This window comes from Dioscorea cayenensis, unplaced genomic scaffold, assembly GCF_009730915.1.
Source record: "Dioscorea cayenensis subsp. rotundata cultivar TDr96_F1 unplaced genomic scaffold, TDr96_F1_v2_PseudoChromosome.rev07_lg8_w22 25.fasta BLBR01000215.1, whole genome shotgun sequence".
In the NCBI taxonomy this organism is placed as follows: Eukaryota; Viridiplantae; Streptophyta; class Magnoliopsida; order Dioscoreales; family Dioscoreaceae; genus Dioscorea; species Dioscorea cayenensis.
In genome coordinates, this window is record NW_024086606.1 from 37,861 (window position 1) to 55,912 (window position 18,052).

The window sequence follows — 18,052 nt, forward strand, 5'->3', positions numbered from 1 at the left end:
TAAGAAAATATGTTCAAGTACATAGAATGCATAACCCTCACATGACAAAATTTATTTAAAAAAATATTAGTATCAAAATTACGCTCGTAGCTCCTACATTATAAGACCAAACAAAAACGTCAACCTACAATGCATGCAATTCAAGATGAGGATGAAACTTAACACAATAACATGTTGTGGTAAAGGTGCAAGTCTAAAAAATAGAAAGAAGAAATAACAATGAGTAACAAAGTTACTGATACGCCCCTTGTGTAACCGCAAATGCACGTGTTATACAAGTAATAAAATGTACTTAAAAAGATCGGGTAGTCGAATCCATAGGTACTAGTAAAAGCTTTCAATACTCGTTCATTTCCTAATATCTAGCCGGTTCAAAGATTTGATTTTCAATAATCGAAACAACTTAAAAAGAAGAAAAGAAGAAAGGAGAAAGAGATAGGGTTTAGGGTTGCAGAGATAGCAATGGGAAAGACAGTGTCTTGGACTATTCCCCTTGACAAATGCATTGACTGTGCTATGGATTACATGGACACCTCCTTGTACTGTGGTGACCATCTATGGAGGGTTTGATAGCGTACGTCCTCACTCAAGGCTTGGAGCGGACTCAACCCCTTCCCTAATCTGTGCCCTAGCTAGATGAATAAAGCTTATCCTTTAGACAGCAAAAAATCATTCTAGGGTTAATATGCACTCTTGACTGCAATTGCAACTAAGGGGAATACTTTACATCACATCAATGCTCTTGCAGATAGCGACAATCCCCACATTGAGTTTTGTAACATACAAATATCAATGCCAATCAACAAAAGAAGATACCTCACATGAACAAAAGGGAGTTCACAAAGAAACTCAATAATAAAAAAAACACAAGTCAATACATCATAATGTCAAAGTTTATAATCCGAGGTACCAAAAGATGATTAGCCCCTTATGGTTCTACAATCAGTCATAGATAAGAAATAAGAGAAACAAAGATGATTCATTAGACACTCTTCTTGCTTCACAATCGTGTTTGAGAAGGCTTGACGATGATCATCATCGGCAATACTCTTATCTTGCACTTATCTCCACTCCCAATCCTACCATGAATGATACCGACGGCTGCCCTAACCCACGCCTCTCAAAGAGAGAAGAAGATGCTTCTCAAATCTAACTTTAGGGCTTAAAAACCCCTTTCTTGATGTTAGTAAAGCTGTGCTGACGGCCGTGCTAATGATCGTGCTGGGCTCTAGATTCTAGGACATTCTCCTTGGAGCAAAACCTATAAAATACACGGGGCTCATCATGCCCGTGCTAACTGCCCGATTGATAAGTGCTAAACTAACCATATTTTCTCTATATTATCTACACTGCATTTAGCATGAAATTTTACTTGTTTAGCACCTTATTAGAATGCGAAATTTCATTCTTTTGTTCACCATAACCCTTGTTTCTATTTTTAGGAAAAAAAATGAATTTGGGGGTGTTTTGAAGCAAAATGGACCAAGTTGCTGAAACAAAGGCTGCACCATGACTCACAAAGATCGTTATGGAAACTTACTACGACTGTTGTCTATACTTACCATTGTCGTGATATGGAACCACCAAAAGAAACACAGAAGCCACAATGGCCTCACAACGCCCGTTGTGAATACCATCATGACCGTTATCAAGACACATAACGTCCAAAGACGGTGCTAGGACTTGACTTAGAGCCCAACTAACAGCTTACTCACTACGGGCATCACAACGCCCGTGGTGACATCTTAGCGGAGCCAATCACTATAAATACCCTAGGTTTTTCTGAAATTGGGGAGACTCTTTTGCTGAATAAGGTAGGGCGGCCAGATTTTTGGAGATCTGAGTGGCGGAAGACGGGGTTTTTCCATATTCCAGTGGATTCTAGTGAATTTCTCAAGAATATGCCAACAAGAATAATCGGAGAAGATCACGTGTGACAGACAACTTCAAGGATCATTGTCAGAGTGACACGAGTGACACTCGTCATCCGACAATCTTGGGATCTTCTAAGCCCTAGCCTTCAGAGAACTATTGGAGGGAGTTAGTCTAGGAATACATTGAATGCTTATTTATTATTTATTTGGTCTTGTGGCTCTATTGTACTTTGATGCCTACTTTTGACGACTCATAAGAACCTAATTCAAGGGGAATTGTATGTCTAGGTCCCTCGGTTATTATTTATGAATCTTTATTGATATATATATATATATATATTTACATTGCATGTTCTTAATTGATTGAACTGTTGATGTGGATGAGGAGGTTATGCCCCCAAGTTGATGACTACCCATGCCATGATAGATTTATGCATGTTCTAAGATGTTAGGTATAGCTAGGTTTCCAAATTAGGGATTGATTGCCCCTTAGGCTTAGGGTTTGACTGATCACTTCTCGTGGGATTCCCACACTTAAGGCAAACATAGAAGGCTGGGGTGGAAGATATTCCATCTTAAGTTCCTAGTAATTTAGACCTAATCGTCATGGGCTTTTTGGGGCTAGTAGGCCTTTGAATTCCCTCGGTTCGATCTTAGAACTTGATTGACACTTTACGCATATCATAATTAATAATCAAGATATCTGTAGTACATACTCTCAACTCCTTCTAAGTGTGCTTAACGGCATTTTTTTCAATAAATGATTAGCTATTGATTAAGTGAAAAAGAAGTAATAGGTGCCTCTCACCATTCCTGGGGAAATACGATCCCCGTTCTCACCCACGAGCTATTACTTGATGACCCATACACTCAAGGTATTACAGGCCAATTGTAGTATCAACTGCATATTTTCATGTTTATATATTTGTATAATTTACACATCCCATAAGTGTCAACCAAGTTTTTGGCGTCATTGCTGGGGAACGTTTAGTCGAGAGATTCTAGGAAAACTTGTAGCTTAGTGTTTTAGCCAATTGTTTTTATCATTATATTATTGTTATATTCATACAAACATTAAAGGCTTATTGCCGTTACTCTTTTATACAGGTGATTGTTGATGACCAGACCTAATTCCACAGATTTAGTAGAAGGATACAGCGAACTAGAGAGAACCCTAATGTTGTTTGGGAGACTCCAAAAAAAGGGTAGTTGTGGAAGCAGATAGCCATAGTGACAGTGCAGAATGCATGACTGATAATGCTTTTTTGCGTGTGAACCGCAAGTGCATGGGTTTATCGAAGTAATAATACCCTGTTGAGTGGGTAGTTGTATCCATAGGGAATAGTGATCAGAAACACAAAGATTGCTATTTAACTAGAGTGAAGATGAATTGATAGTGGTGTGAACAAAATCTATGAGAATGGAAATAAAGAAAGAAGAAGGAAGAGATAAGCTATAAAAATGAGAGGAAAGACAATCGATAGAAAGTGGGGCACCCGGACATTGTTCCCCCTAGGACAATTGCTTCAAGTGCAAAACCAACTATTATGTCTCCTAACTGATGCTTAATGAGTCGTGAAAATCCTAAAATACACGGTCCTAAACCTAAGGTCAACCATGTCTAACCCTACACTATGCCCCGGCGGAGAAATCGCTTAGTCTCAACACCTCACACTATACAAAGTTCCTTAAAGCTCTGGGGACTCCAAGTGATAAACCCTATTCTCTAACATAGATCTAACTTTTTGGTCCAGGCGAAAGACCCCTAGTCATAATTAAGCCCCAGCACTAAGGATTGCTTCAACGCTTCACTCTGTTGCTTGCACAACTAAGCCCCAGCGGAGTTCCTCTCTTAGCATTTCACTCTATTGTGACCACAAAAAACTCTGGGAACACAGAGATAGGATAAATCACACCGAAGTGGAAAAGGGACATTCTGCTACCTCTCGATTCACAAGGATTACCAATTTAGGCTCTCAACCCTACTATCACTCTAAGGGAAAACCCATTCAATAAGTATTCAAGATTGGAACTCAATTAAAGACGTCAATTAAAGAAACATAATATAAAGGTGTGCCACTCACTCACAATAATTACCAATGTAGGCTCTCAACCCTAGTGTCACTATAAGGGAAAACCCATTCAACAAGCATTCAAGATTGGAACTTAATTAAAGACATCAATTAAAGAAACATAATAGAAAGGTCAAAAAACAATATCATCCTAGGGTTTACAAGTCCAAGTACCCACTAGGGGTTTAGCTCTCTATGGAGCAAGATACAATCAGTAATGAAATTAAAAGTAAAATGATAATGCCCCTTGCGTATGTCCCGCAAGTGCATGGGTTTATCGAAGCAATAAATCCCAGATGAGTGGGTATCGTATCCACAGGGAGTAGGGAATAAAAATACTTGGATTGTTTCTTAACTAAGCGAAAAGTGAATAATATTTGTGTAACAAGATGTAATGTAAACAAAAGTAAAAGAGACAAGAGAGAAAGCACAAGTAAAGGGGAGGTAAGGCAATCGATATAAATAGGGTACTCGGATATTGTTCTGCCTAGGACAATCGTTTCAAGTGCAAAAACCCTCTAATATGCTTTCTAACTAATGCATTAATGAGTCATGGAGATCAATACATGATCCCAAATCTAAGATCAACCATGCTTAACTCTATACATGTCCCGGAGGAGAAATTGAACAATCTCTCAACCTCGCACTCGTATAGAATCGCAATGAGTTCTAGGGATTCCAAGTGATAAATCCTCTTCCTAGATGTAGACCTAACCCTTTGGTCCAGGTGAAAGGTCCCTAGTCACAATTAAGCCCTAGGTGCTAAAATCACTTCAACACTTCACTCTGTTGCCTCTACAACTAAGCCCTAGTAGAAGGTCATCCCTTAGCCCATTCACTCTACTATGACCGCAAAGAACTTAAGGAAATGGAGGTAGGATGAATCACACCAGAGGGGAAAGGGGACGCTCCGCTACCTCTCGACTCACCCTCTCAACCCTCTCCAATCTAGCTTCGTCTAACTCTCGTGGTGTGTCACTCATTCACAAGGGTTGCCAAAAAGAATTCTCAACCCTTGTGTCACTCTAAGGGAGTATTCAAATAATCAAGCATACAAGATTGGAACTCGAATAACACATCAATTAATGAAAGCAATATAATAAGGTTTAATGAAACAAATACATCCTAGGGTTCACAAATCCAAGTACCCACTAGGGGGTTTAGCTCTCCATGGAGCTAGTTACAATCAATGAAATCGAATGTAAAAATAAGTAATCCATAGAAAACCCCCTCGGTAGTCGTGACGATGGTCTTGTAGAGATGCCTCTACTCATCCAAGGGTCCATTTGTCCACCCTAGGATACACTTCGCCGGATCGGTGCCGACGAAAGCTCTCCCACTAACCTTCTTCCAAATGGAGCACGATGTTGGAGCCATTGAACCTCTCCCAATCCCTAGCCAACACCTCTCCAAACCCTAGCCATCACCCTCTCTTAAGTTGGGGAAAAGATGGAGAAAAAAATGTTGAAATCGGGGCTGAAATCGGCCTTAAATAGGGCTAGAATCGGGAATCTACACACCCATGTGGATTCACCACATGGCCTGTGGAATTAACGGACGGGCGTGTGGAATTTCCCCATGCCCGTGTGGATTCTCTGGAAATCCCTTTTCTCGGCCAGCTATGAATACAATCTGCTACAGTTAATTTCTACAGTGTTTACTACAGTACTCTACTACAATACCTGCCCGAAATACTCCCGAATCCCTGCTCTCATCAAGGTAACGTAAATGGGCACACGTTTATGTCGTAGATCGCTTTGCTTCTTTGATAAACGGCTACATTGGTGGAAATCTTGCTATGCATGTACATGCCGGAATAATTGAATGTGATTGCCTTTGTGCCCCTCCAAATCATTGTGCTGACTTGAATATGAGAAGGTTGGCACACATTCTCGCATCTTGAACCCGACTTATGTTTTCGCGTTTGATCCTTCTCAAGATTTCCTCCAAATGGTGCATTCACGATCTACATTGGCTTCTTTCTCTAACATTCGGCTTCACAACCCTATATGTGTGAAAGTAATATAAATGCACACTTATTAGCACTAAAACCTGATAAAAGTAATGCTCATTATAAGGAAAGAATACTTCGTATTCTTATCACACAAGAACTTATCATAAAACTATGTAATCCATAAGTAAAACCCTTTTGGTATTCATATCAATGCTCTTGTGGAGTGGCTGCGTTTTCTTCAAAGGTTCCCTCATCAAGCCTAGGGCATACCTCGCTGAATCGATGCCGACGAAAGCTTCCCCAATAACTCTCTTCTGAATGAATGCGGTGTTGAAAGCCGTAAAACCACTCCAAAAGTCTTGCCAAAGCCCCTCTAAACCTTTGCCGCGAGCGCCTCCAAAGATGGTGAAGAGATTGGAAAAATATAGTAAAAAAAGATTATCAAAATGGACTAAAATTGCGACTTAAATAGGGTTGGAATTGTGCATCCACACGGGCATGTGGAATTTCCACACTCCCGTGTGAATTTGCAGGAATTGATTTTCTGCGGCCTATGAACAGTGACTGCTACAGTGCCTTTGTTGCATTGATTTTCTACAGTACTCCCAAGTCCACACTTTCATTAAGGCCACATGAATGGGCACACATTCATGTCTATAGATCGCATTGCTTCTTAGCAAAATCACATTTTACGACAATCTTGCTAGCTTTGCACAAGTTGGAACACATGAGTGTAATTGCCTTTATGCACCTCCATTTTGCATGTTCACTCGAGCCCAATGGAGGTTGGCACAGACTCACGTGTCTTTGAGCACGACTTGTGTCTTCCCGTTTATTCACTTCAAGATTTCATCAACAATATGCATTCATGACCTACTTTGACTTCTTTCTTCCATACTTGTCTCCACAACCCTACATGCACAAAAGTAACACAAATACACATGTATGAGCGATAAAATCTGAGAAAAGTAATACACATTATAAGAAAAGAATACTTCATATTACTAATATACACGCACTTATCAGCGACCATGGCTGAACCAAGAAGAACACTTTCGGAGTATGAGAGGCCGAGGTTTACAGGGGAAAACCTAAACGTGCAAGCCCTAGTAGTAGCAGCTAGTAACTTCAAAATCAAAGCTAGCACTACTGGGATGATTCAAAACTCCTGTCAGTTTGATGGCCTAGCAGATGAAGACCCGAAATGCCCATCTCTCAAATTTTTGCAGATCTATTCGGCATTCAAGATAAGCACAGTGACAAATGATGCAATCAGATTGTGACTCTTTCCTTTCAGTTTGAGAGGTTCGGCATACCGATGGCTTACTTCCATAGCACCGGGCTCGATCAAGACATGGAATGTCTTGGTGGAGAAGTTCCTCGGATGATACTTTCTACCAAGCAAGGTAGCGATAATCAAGCTAGAGATATCTGCATTTAAGCAAGGAGAATCTGAAAGACTGTTCTCGAGGCACATGAACAAGTCAAAGACCTTCTTAGGCGGTGCCCACATCATGGATTTAGTTTATGGATGAGATTGTAAATTTTATATAATAGAGTGAATTACCAGAGTAGACAGATCATTGACGACCGTTGTAGGAGGATCCTTGAGTAACAAGTATCTTGATAAGCGGAATAGTTGTTCGAAGACATGGATGACAATGAGTTACATTGGAGTTTAAGAGGAAGATAGCAAAAGCTGGCCGGAATGCATGAGATAGATCACGGATACTGCTTGAATGCCCATGGCCATTTTGTTTGTTGAGACTTGTGGAGAAGGGCATGGAGCATCTCAGTGCCCGATCGTAAGTTCTGTAGTAGCTCCCGTGGAACAGGTTGATTACATCGGAGGAGGTCAGAGAAACCAGAATAACCCAAATAGTTGTACCTATAAGCAGGGGTGGAGGAACCTATGGAGGAACTATGCTAACTTCTCCGGGAGTCAAGGGCAATAGCAGAGGCCTCCTCAGCAATAGAGCTACCAATGCTAGTCCCAATATCTACCGTTTGAAAGAAAGATCTCTACAGAAGATGTTTTGGCCACATATATGACTAGTAACGATGTGAGAATGGACGAGTTTGGTATAACATTAGGAAATGTTCAAGCATCAATCAAGAACTTGGAGAACCAAGTTGGACAGTTGGCAAAAGCTAGTACAGAAAGACCTTAAGGAAGCCTCCCAAGCAACATTGAATCAAACCCAAGGGACAAACTTAAAGCTATCTCACTCCATAGTGGTAAGACCATCGAGGCAAGGATCGCTCAGGGTCCAAGTGCCGAGATAGAGAGGACAACCATACAGGGAGACACTAGTACTTTACAATAACCCATGGGGGAGAAAGAGGAAGTTCTTGAGGATGAACCAAAGGAGTCATTACCAGCTCGACCCATAGTGCAAGAATACAAAAACTATGTTCCTTACCATTCTAGATTGAAAGTCGATAAGGAGGATGTGAAGTTTAAGAAATTCATGACTATCTTCAATCAACTCCATATAAACATCCTCATAGTTGAAGTATTATCACAAATGCAGAAGTATGCCAAATTTTTGATGGACTTGCTCACCAATAAGAGGACATTGGAAGAGGTCAACATGATGACTCTCAATGGGAATTGTTCCGCCATTGTGAATAAAAAGATACCGATAAAGTTGAGAGATCCCAGAAGCTTTGTGATCCCATGTTTGTTGGGTGATGGCATGGAAGAATCCACACTCACCGATTCCAGAGCTAGCATAAAACTTAATGCCGTACACTATTTACATGAAACTCGGGTTAGGAGAGTTGAGGCTGACAAGAATGACCTTGCAGTTGGCTGACTGGTCATTAAGAAGACTGTGGGGAATTATGGAAGATGTTTATGTAACTGTTGAAAAACTTATCTTCCCCATATACTTTGTAATTCTTGACATAGATGAGGATGTATAGACCCTACTCATTCTTGAAAGACCCTTCCTAAATACATTCGGGGCCCTTATCAATTGAAGAGATGCAAAGATGACACTAAAAGTGGAAGATGAAGAAATGGTGTTCCAACTCCCAAGTGCCATGAAGCACTCGCTAGATCAAAACAATGATTGTTATTTTGTACATGAGGCCGATCTTTCTATTTATGATATTGTACAGGATGAGTTTCATGGTAAACCCGCCTCATGAATTTGTGAAGGAGCGGCTTGGGGAAGGACAGACACAACTAGCAAAGCCATAACTTCCAAGGAATAATAGAGGGAGTAATATGAGAGCCACATCAACAAAGAAGGTATGGAGGAAGGTGGAAGCAAAAGAGGAACACACTATTGAGGTAACAAACTCCAGTACCTTGAAAACAGGTAATGACGAAAAGCTTACTCTACTTGCTCCATGTAACCTAAAGTCATCTTGAGGTAAGAATAGGTATGTCAGGCTTGAAACATAAAACAAGTGCTTCTTCGGAGGCAACCTAAGTAGTTTTCTATGCTCTAGCTTGTTTAATCTTAGTTTTAAATCTTATTCGTTAGTTAATAAAATATAAAAAGTGGTAATTAATTCAAAAGATGTGAAGTTCGCTCATCTCATTGAATTTTATGAGCAAAACATGATTAGGGAATCTAGTACTGTCAGCAAGAATTATTTTCATGCTGTTTTACATAGGGAAAATCCTTAGCTTTTCACTGCAAGCATCACAACTGGTGTGGTAAACCTATTATACCCGTTGTGATGCCTAGGTAGAGAGTTAGACTTTTCTGGAAAAAATTGAGTGAGTCTGTCACGGGCCCACAACACCCGTGATCACGACCGTGGTAACTTATCATGGCGTCCCACAGAGTGTGTTATGTCTCTGGATTTTCTAGAGGTCTGGCACTGCCTCACCATTCCTGTTGTCTGGCCGTGATGAGCATAATGAGCCTTAGAATGGTCGTTCCTAACACTTAGAACCTTTTAAGCCCTAACTGAGTTGACAGCGACCTAATAACAGGCTTGTAACTGTAGTAGTGCGTCAAAGAGACTCAACAGATGAACAATGACCATTGCTTGCCCATTGTTAACCTCGTTACGAGGATATATAGGGTCATTGATAGCCGACTCTTGGCCTTTCTCACTCGAAACCAACTTTCCTCTCTGCCACTTCACCAGAGAATCTTGCCCAATGGTTTGTTTAGTGATTCTTAGAAGCTTTGGCTTGTCTCTGCTCAATTTAGCACTACACCTAATTGATTTTCACCATGAAACAACTTTCTCTTTTTGGCTGATTTTGTAAGAATCCTTTCAAACCTTTCAAATTGTGATTTTATGATGTATAAATGGCATGAAATAGTTTAGCAATGTTTGGTGAATGTTTTTACATGAATTTCAATCAAAATAAATCATTGTATGAAAGATTTTCACCATATTCAGGCTTTACAACGGTCGTTCCTCGTTGAACAACGCCTGTTGTGATGGCTGTTGTGTTCAAATATTGAACCAGGGGAGAGATGAGCCACAACGGGCATTGTCCGCCTATTGTTAGTCCGTCAGGAGATTTAACATGACCATATTTAAGAAGTACTAAACTGACCATATTTTCTATATCATCTACACTGCATTTAACATGAAATTTACTTGTTTAGCACCTCATTAGCATGAAATTTCATTCTTTTATTCACCATGACCCATAAATCTGTTTTAAGAAAAAAAAAGCGAATTTGGGGGTGTTTTGAAGCAAAATGGACCAAGTTTTTGAATCAAAGCTGCACCATGACTCACAACAGGCGTTATGGAAACTTACCATGCTTGTTATCTATATTTGCCACAACCATGATCAAGCCGTGGTAGCATGGAACCATCAGAAGCAACACAGAAGTAACAACTCGCTCACAACAGCTGCTATGAATACCATCACGACAGTTATCAAGACACATAACGCCCAAAGATAGTGCCAGGAGGCAACTAGGCCAAGCAACAACTTACTCACTACTAGCATCACAATGCCTGTGGTGAGACCATAGCGGAGCTGATCACTATAAATACCCTAGGTTTCTTTGAAATCGAGGAGACTCTTTTGTTAAATAAGGTAGGGTGGCTAGATTTCTAGAGATCTAAGTGGCGAGAGACCGGGTTTCTTCCATATTCCAGCGGATTCCGGTGGATTTCTCAAGAATACGTCAATGAGCATCATAGGGAAAAGATCACGCGTGACAAGCATCTAGAAGGATCATTATTAGAGTGGCACAAGTGACACGCATCATCCGGACAATCTTAGGATCCTTTAATCCCCATCCTTCTGAGAACATTGGAGGGAGTTAGTCTAGGAATATATTGAACGCTTATTTATTCTTTATTTGGTCTTGTAGCTCTCTTGTGCTTTGATGCTTTGCTTTTTATGATCCATAAGAAGCTAATTCAAGGGGAATTCTATGTCTAGGGCCCTTGGTTATTATTTATGATTCATGATTGATATATATATATATATTATTTTAGTTTTCATAATCTTTGCATGATTTTTAATTGATTATTACTGTTGATGTGGATGAGGAGGTTATGCCCCCATGTTTATAACACCCATGCCATGACAGATCTATGCATGTTCTAAGAGGTTAGGCATAGGTAGGTTTCCGAATTAGGGATTGATTGCCCCTTAGGCTTAAGGTTTGATTGGTCTCTTCTCATGGAATTTCGATACTGAAGGCAAATATAGGAGACTAGGGTGGAAGAGATTCCATCTTAAGTTTCTAGTGATTTAGATCTAGTCACCATGGGTTTTTGGGGCTAGTAGCCCTTTGAATTCGTCCGGTTCGATCCTAGAACATGATTGACACATAATGCCTATCATATTTAATAATCAAGTTAACTATATTACATACTCCCAACTCCTTTTAAGTGTACTTAATAACATCTCCAATTGTATTGTTTAATAGTGTTGTACAAATAAACTAAAGAAAGAGCATAAATGATTAGACTATTGATTAAGTGAAAAGGAAGTAATAGGATACACTCACAGTTACTTGGGAAATACGACCCTCGTGCTCACCCATGAGGTATTACTTGATGACCCGTACGCTTGCGGTATTACGGACCAATTGTAGTATCAACTCCATACTTGCATGTTTATATATTTGCATAATTTACACATCCCATAAGTGTCCATCACCCATGCTTGCTTAGAACGATGGTGCAAGAAGCCCTATGACCATGCTAATGTTTACCAGAGACTTTCTAGTAAAATGCACGGTCATAAGCATGCCAGTGCTTACCGACCGTGCTTCCTTAGCATACTGGTACTAGGAAAGGTCAAACCGTGCTTCCAAGCTTTATGCAGACTCCAGTAAAATGCACGGGGCTCAGCACACCCATGCTTCTAACTCTACTTCTAAGCTCGGGTGTGCTTTGGACAATACTTGTTCTGAAAATTGCATTCCAACACTGCTTTGCGTCAAAATTCATCTTGATTTGTTCCTTTTGGTCCAAAACACAATTATCAACAACAATTAGCAAACATATCTCAAGTAGCATCGGTTTATAATAAAAACATACTAAAAGGACAAGTAAATCACACAATAGTGTATGTAAAATATCTATATAAAATGCATTTCTCAGTTACCTTGTGATTGGATACGCAAGTAGCAGAAAAAATAATACACTAGGGATTGCCAAAAGGAAAACAAGAAAACATACATTTGAACTTCAAATACTAAAAAGAAATAAGAATGAAAAGAAAAATTCATAGATCAACTTTGAGGGATTGCCAAAAGCATACCTGAACCTAGCTGTGGCTCGAGGCTAAGTCCTAATACACTAGGGTTTTTACCCTTGGCCTGTGCCACTGAGAACACACATGTGGTGAATTATGGAGTCTCAGCCTTACTAGAGGTATCCCACCAATTTTCCCATTAGGTTTTTAATGTATCTCCTAAATGGGCTCAAATCCACATTGCCTCTCGATAGGTAGGACTGCGAGGATCCCAGTGCAGTAAGCGGAGCTTTAGGCTTCCCGTCACCAAAGAAACTATCATGCAATTACAAGCAATGTATATCCAAAAGAAATATTTTCGTAACCATGATTTAAGTACCAGATAGACACTCCCATTTCCATATTGAAAACATATCATCAAACTACCAAAAGAATTTCAAATATAATGTCAAAGAGAAAACATGATAAGCAACCTGATAAGTGCTTGTGTGATAAGAATGCGAAGTGTTCTTTCCTTATAATGAGCATTACTTTTGTCAGGTTTTAGAGCTAATACTTGTGCATTTGTGTTACTTTCATGCATATAGGGTTGTGAAGCCCAATGTTAAGGAAAGAAGCCAATGTAGTCATGAACGCACTATTTGGAGGAAATCTTGAGAAGGGTCAAACGCGAAGACTTAGTTGGGTTCAAGATGCAAGAATGTGTGCCAACCTCATGTATTCAAGCTAGCACAATGGTTTGAAGGGGCACAAAGGTAGTCACATTCGATTATCCCGGCTTGTGCATTGATAGCAAGATCTTCACCAATGAGGCCGGTTATTGAAAAAAAGAAAAGCGATCTACGATGTGAACATGTGCCCATTGACGTTACCTCGATGAAAATATGGATTCTGGAGTGTTTTGGGCTAGTATTGTAGCAGGCACTGTTCACAGCCGCTGAAAAAAAGAATTCCAAAGAATCCACACGAGCATGTGGAAATTATCCATGCCCGATGCGAAAATTCCACATGCCTATGTGGCAAATCCACAGGGGCGTGCGGATGCCCGATTCCAGCCCTATTTAAGCCGCGATTCAGCCCCAATTTCAGGATTCTTTTCTCCATTCTTTTCCAAACTTGAGAGAAGGATGTGGCTAGGATTTTAAGAGGTATTGGCATGGTTTTTAGAGAGGTTTTTTGGCTTTGACATCGCGCTCCACTTGGAAGAAGGTTATTGGGAGAGCTTTTGTCGGCACCGATCTGGCGAGGTGTGTCCTAGGCCAGACAAGGGGACCTTTGGAGGAAACGAGACTTCTCCACAAGGCTTTCACCATGACTATCGAGGGGGTTTTCTATGGATTACTTATTTTTATATTTGATTTCATTGTTGATTGTAACTAGCTCCATGGAGAGCTAAACCCCTAGTGAGTACTTTGATTTATGAACCCTAGGATGTATTTGTTTCATTAAAGCTTCTATTATGCTTTCATTAATTGATGATTTTATTTGAGGTCCAATCTTGAATGCTTGATTGATTGAATCCTCCCTTAGAGTGACACTAGGGTTGAGAGTTCAAATTGGTAACCCTTGTGAGTGAGTGACACACCACAAGGGTTAGACAAAGCTAGATTGGAGAGGATTGAGAGGGTCATTCGAGAGGTAGCAGAGCGTCCCCTTTCCCCTCCGATGTGATTTATCCTACCTCTATTTCCTTGATCTCTTTGTTGTCATAGTAGAGTGAATGGGCTAAGAGATAACCTTCCGCTGGGGCTTAGTTGAAGAGGTAACGGAGTGAAGCATTGAAGTGATTTTAGCACCTAGAACTTAATTGTGACTAGGGACCTCTCACCTGGACCGAAGGGTTAGGTCTATTTCTTGGAAGATGGTTTATCATTTGGAATCCCTAGAACTCCATGTGATTCTATCCGAGTGCGAGGTGTTGAGATTATTCGATTTCTCCTTTCGGGACATGGTATAGAGTTAGTCACGGTTGAACCTAGATTTGGGACCGTGTATTGAAGGATTTCCATGACTCATGAATGCGTTAGTTGGGAGGTATTATAGTTGGTTTTGCACTTGAAACGATTATCCTAGGAGGAACAATATCTGAGTACCCCATTTATGTCGATTCCCTTATCTCTCACTTACTTGTGCTTTTCTCTCTTGTTTCTTTTATTTTTGTTTACATTACATCTTGTCAACACAATCATTATTCATCTTCACTTGGTTAAGAAACAATTTAAGTATTTTTACTCCCTACTCCCTGTAGATACGATACCCACTCACCTAGGATTTTATTATTCAACAAACCCGTGCACTTTGCGGGACATACGCAAGGGGCGTTGTCAAGTTTTTTGGCACCGTTATCGGGGAGTAGGAGTTTAGAGATATTTTACACTTTGCCATCTTAGCCATTCGATCATTTATTCTATTTCGCATTTTTCCTATTCTATCATCATTATGATTTTTCTTTTCTTTTTAGTTGCAAGTCCAGGTTATGACCTGAGGGAACCCTTCGATATTAATTGAAGAAGATCCTGAACTTGAACGTACACCCCGAAGAAAAAGGGAAAGAACCTGTGTAAGAACCATCAAATCTAGCTGAAGTGAAAGTTGACGGATCTGACAACATGGCTGAGCAAAATGAACAACAATAAACATTATCTGATTACGCCAAACCGTCAGTACTGGGGACATAATCTAGTATTATGATACCCCCGATTACAGCTCTGAACTTTGAGCTAAAACCAGCATTCATCCAGATGATTCAGCAGTCAGCGCAGTTCAATGGTTTGGCCGATGAGGATCCAAACAACCACATAGAGAACTTCTTGGAAGTCTTTGATATTCTAAAGATTAACGATGTATCGAATAATGCTATTAAATTTGAGGGCTTTCCCATTCTCTCTCAAGGGAAAAGGCAAGCAATGGCTTCATTCCTTGCCAAAAGCATCCATTACGACTTGGGATGAGATGGTCGAAGCTTTTCTTGCTAAATACTTCCCTCCTGGGAAGTCGGACAAGCTTTGTAATGAGATATCGTCATTTGTGCAGATGGAATTGGAATCATTGTTTGAGACATGGGAGCGCTTAAAAGATCTTTTGCAGAGGTGCCCACAACACTAATTTCCCGAATGGATGATTATTTAGACTTTCTATAATAGGTTAAATCCGAGTACAAGGCAATTGTTAGATGCCGCCGCAGAAGGTACAATGGGGAGTAAAACCCAGAAGAAGCCCGACAGTTAGTAGAAGATATGACCATGAACAGTTATCAGTGGAATGCACGGGAAAGGAAGAAGGTGGTCGGGCTGCATGAAATAGATGCAGTCATTTCTTTGGCGGCCCAAGTGGAATCATTGAGTAAGAAGTTAGACCTTCTAACTTTGAATAGAGTGGCGGCCATGACTACTTACACCCGAGTGTGGCGGAGGACATGCTCTCTCCGATTGCCCGATCTCTATTGGTGATGTATCCTCACTGGAGAAAGTTGACTTTGTGGGTAATGCAATGAGGAACAAAGGTAATCCATATAGCAACACCTACAATCATGGTTGGAAAAATCATCCCAACTTTTCGTGGAGCAACCAAGGACAACCAAAGGCCATGGCACTACCGGGTTTCCAACAACAACAAGCCCCAAACATGGAAAATAGAGTGTCCGGCTTGGAAACCTGAATGACCGACTTAGAGAAAGCCTTGACTAGATTTGTGTAATCATCAGATACACGGTTCCAATCGGTCGAGGCTACATTGCATAACCTAGAAAATCAAGTGGGGCAAATTGCGAAATCTCTATCAGAAAGACCGTAAGGAAGCTTGCTGATAAGTGCTTGTGCGATATGAATGTGAAGCGTTCATTCCTTTATGTTGAGCATTACTTTTCTCAGGTTTTTTTACATTAATATGTGTGTTTTTATGTTACATTTTATGCGTGTAGGGTTGTGAGGCCGAGTATGAAGGAAAATAGGCCAATGTGGATCATAATGCACCTATTTTTGGAGGAGATCTTCCTAAGTTTCAAACGCGAAGACATAAAAGCAGTGTGTGAGATGCTAGAGTGTGTGACAACCTCCTCGCGATTCGAAAGTGAGCACATCCATTTGAGGGGCACAAAGGCGTCACACTCGAGCATTCCGACTTATGCATATAAGAACAAGAGCTCCACCAACATGTATATCATTGAAGAAGCAAGTGATTCACGACGTGAACGTGTGCCCGCTTGCATTACCCCCGATGAAAGTATGGAATTGGGAAGTTATTCGTGTCGAAGATCCGCAGAGAGCAATCGTAGCAACAATGTAGCAAGTATTGTAGCAAAGACCGCTTTACACTGGCCGAGAAATCGGAGAACAGAGAATCCACACGGGCGTGGGGAAATTATCCACGCCCATGTGGAAATTCCCGACGAGGCGCTGTAGCATCCACCCTCGTGGAGTTGCCCGATTCCCACTCTATTTAAAAGCCGATTCAGCTCCCGATTTTGGTATTCTTTTCTTCATCTTTTCCCCAACTTGTGAGAGGGCTTCGGTTAGGGTTTTGAGGGGTATTGGCTAGGTTTTTGGAGAGGTTCTACGGCTCCGACATCGCGTGTTGTTTGGAAGAAGGTTATTGGGAGAGCTTTCGTCGACATCGATCCGGCGAGGTGTATCCTAGGCCGGACAAAGGATCCCTTACGACGAATTAAGGACTCTCCACAAGAGCATCGACACGACCATCGATCGGTTTTCTTTATGGATTCATTGCTTTTACATTCGATTTCTTTGATTGTACTTAGCTCCATGGAGAGCTAAACCCCTAGTGGGTACTGGGGTGATTGTGAACCCTAGGATGTATTCGTTTCATTGAACTTCTTTATTATGCTTTCAATAAATTGATGTTTATTGTGAGTTCCAACCTTGAATGTTTGATTGTATGAACATTTCCCCTAGAGTGACACTAGGGTTTAGAGTTCTTGTTGGTAACCTTGTGAGTGAGTGACACACCACGAGCGTTAAACAAAGCTAGGTTGGAGAGGGTTGAGAGGGTGAGTCGAGAGGTACAGGAGCGTCCCCTTTCCCCTCCGAGTGATAGATTCTACCTTCGTTCCTTGAGTTCTTTGCGGCCATAATAGAGTGAATAGTCTAGATTGAAGAACGACCAAGTGGATGAGCAGTACAAGAAGTTTCTTGGTTTATTTAGGCAACTACATATAAACATTCCCTTTGTTGAGGCATTATCCCAAATGTCGAGGTATACTAAGTTCTTGAAAGATTTGTTGACTAACAAAAGAAAATTGAAGGAGAGTGCCTCCATTATTCTAGATGCATCTTACTCGGCGGTCTTACAAAAGAATATGCCGAACAAGAAAAAAGACACAGGAAGCTTCATTATTCCGTGCAACATTGGCAACTTGGATAAAGAAATGGCATTGGTGGACTCAGGGGCCAGTATCAACGTCATGCCATATTTTTTCTTTCAGAAGCTAGGCTTGGGAGAGCCTAGGCCCACTCGGATGACATTGCAATTAGCGGACCGAACAGTGAGA

At 40.7% G+C, this 18,052-nt stretch overlaps 1 non-coding gene across 1 annotated transcript; it reads right to left on the reverse strand.

Moving 5' to 3' along the window:
* Positions 1-15,547: 15,547 nt before the first annotated feature.
* LOC120253811 lies at positions 15,548-15,653 on the reverse strand. Its single transcript, XR_005534433.1, has one exon. It is a non-coding gene; the product is annotated as a small nucleolar RNA R71 (small nucleolar RNA).
* Positions 15,654-18,052: the final 2,399 nt, after the last annotated feature.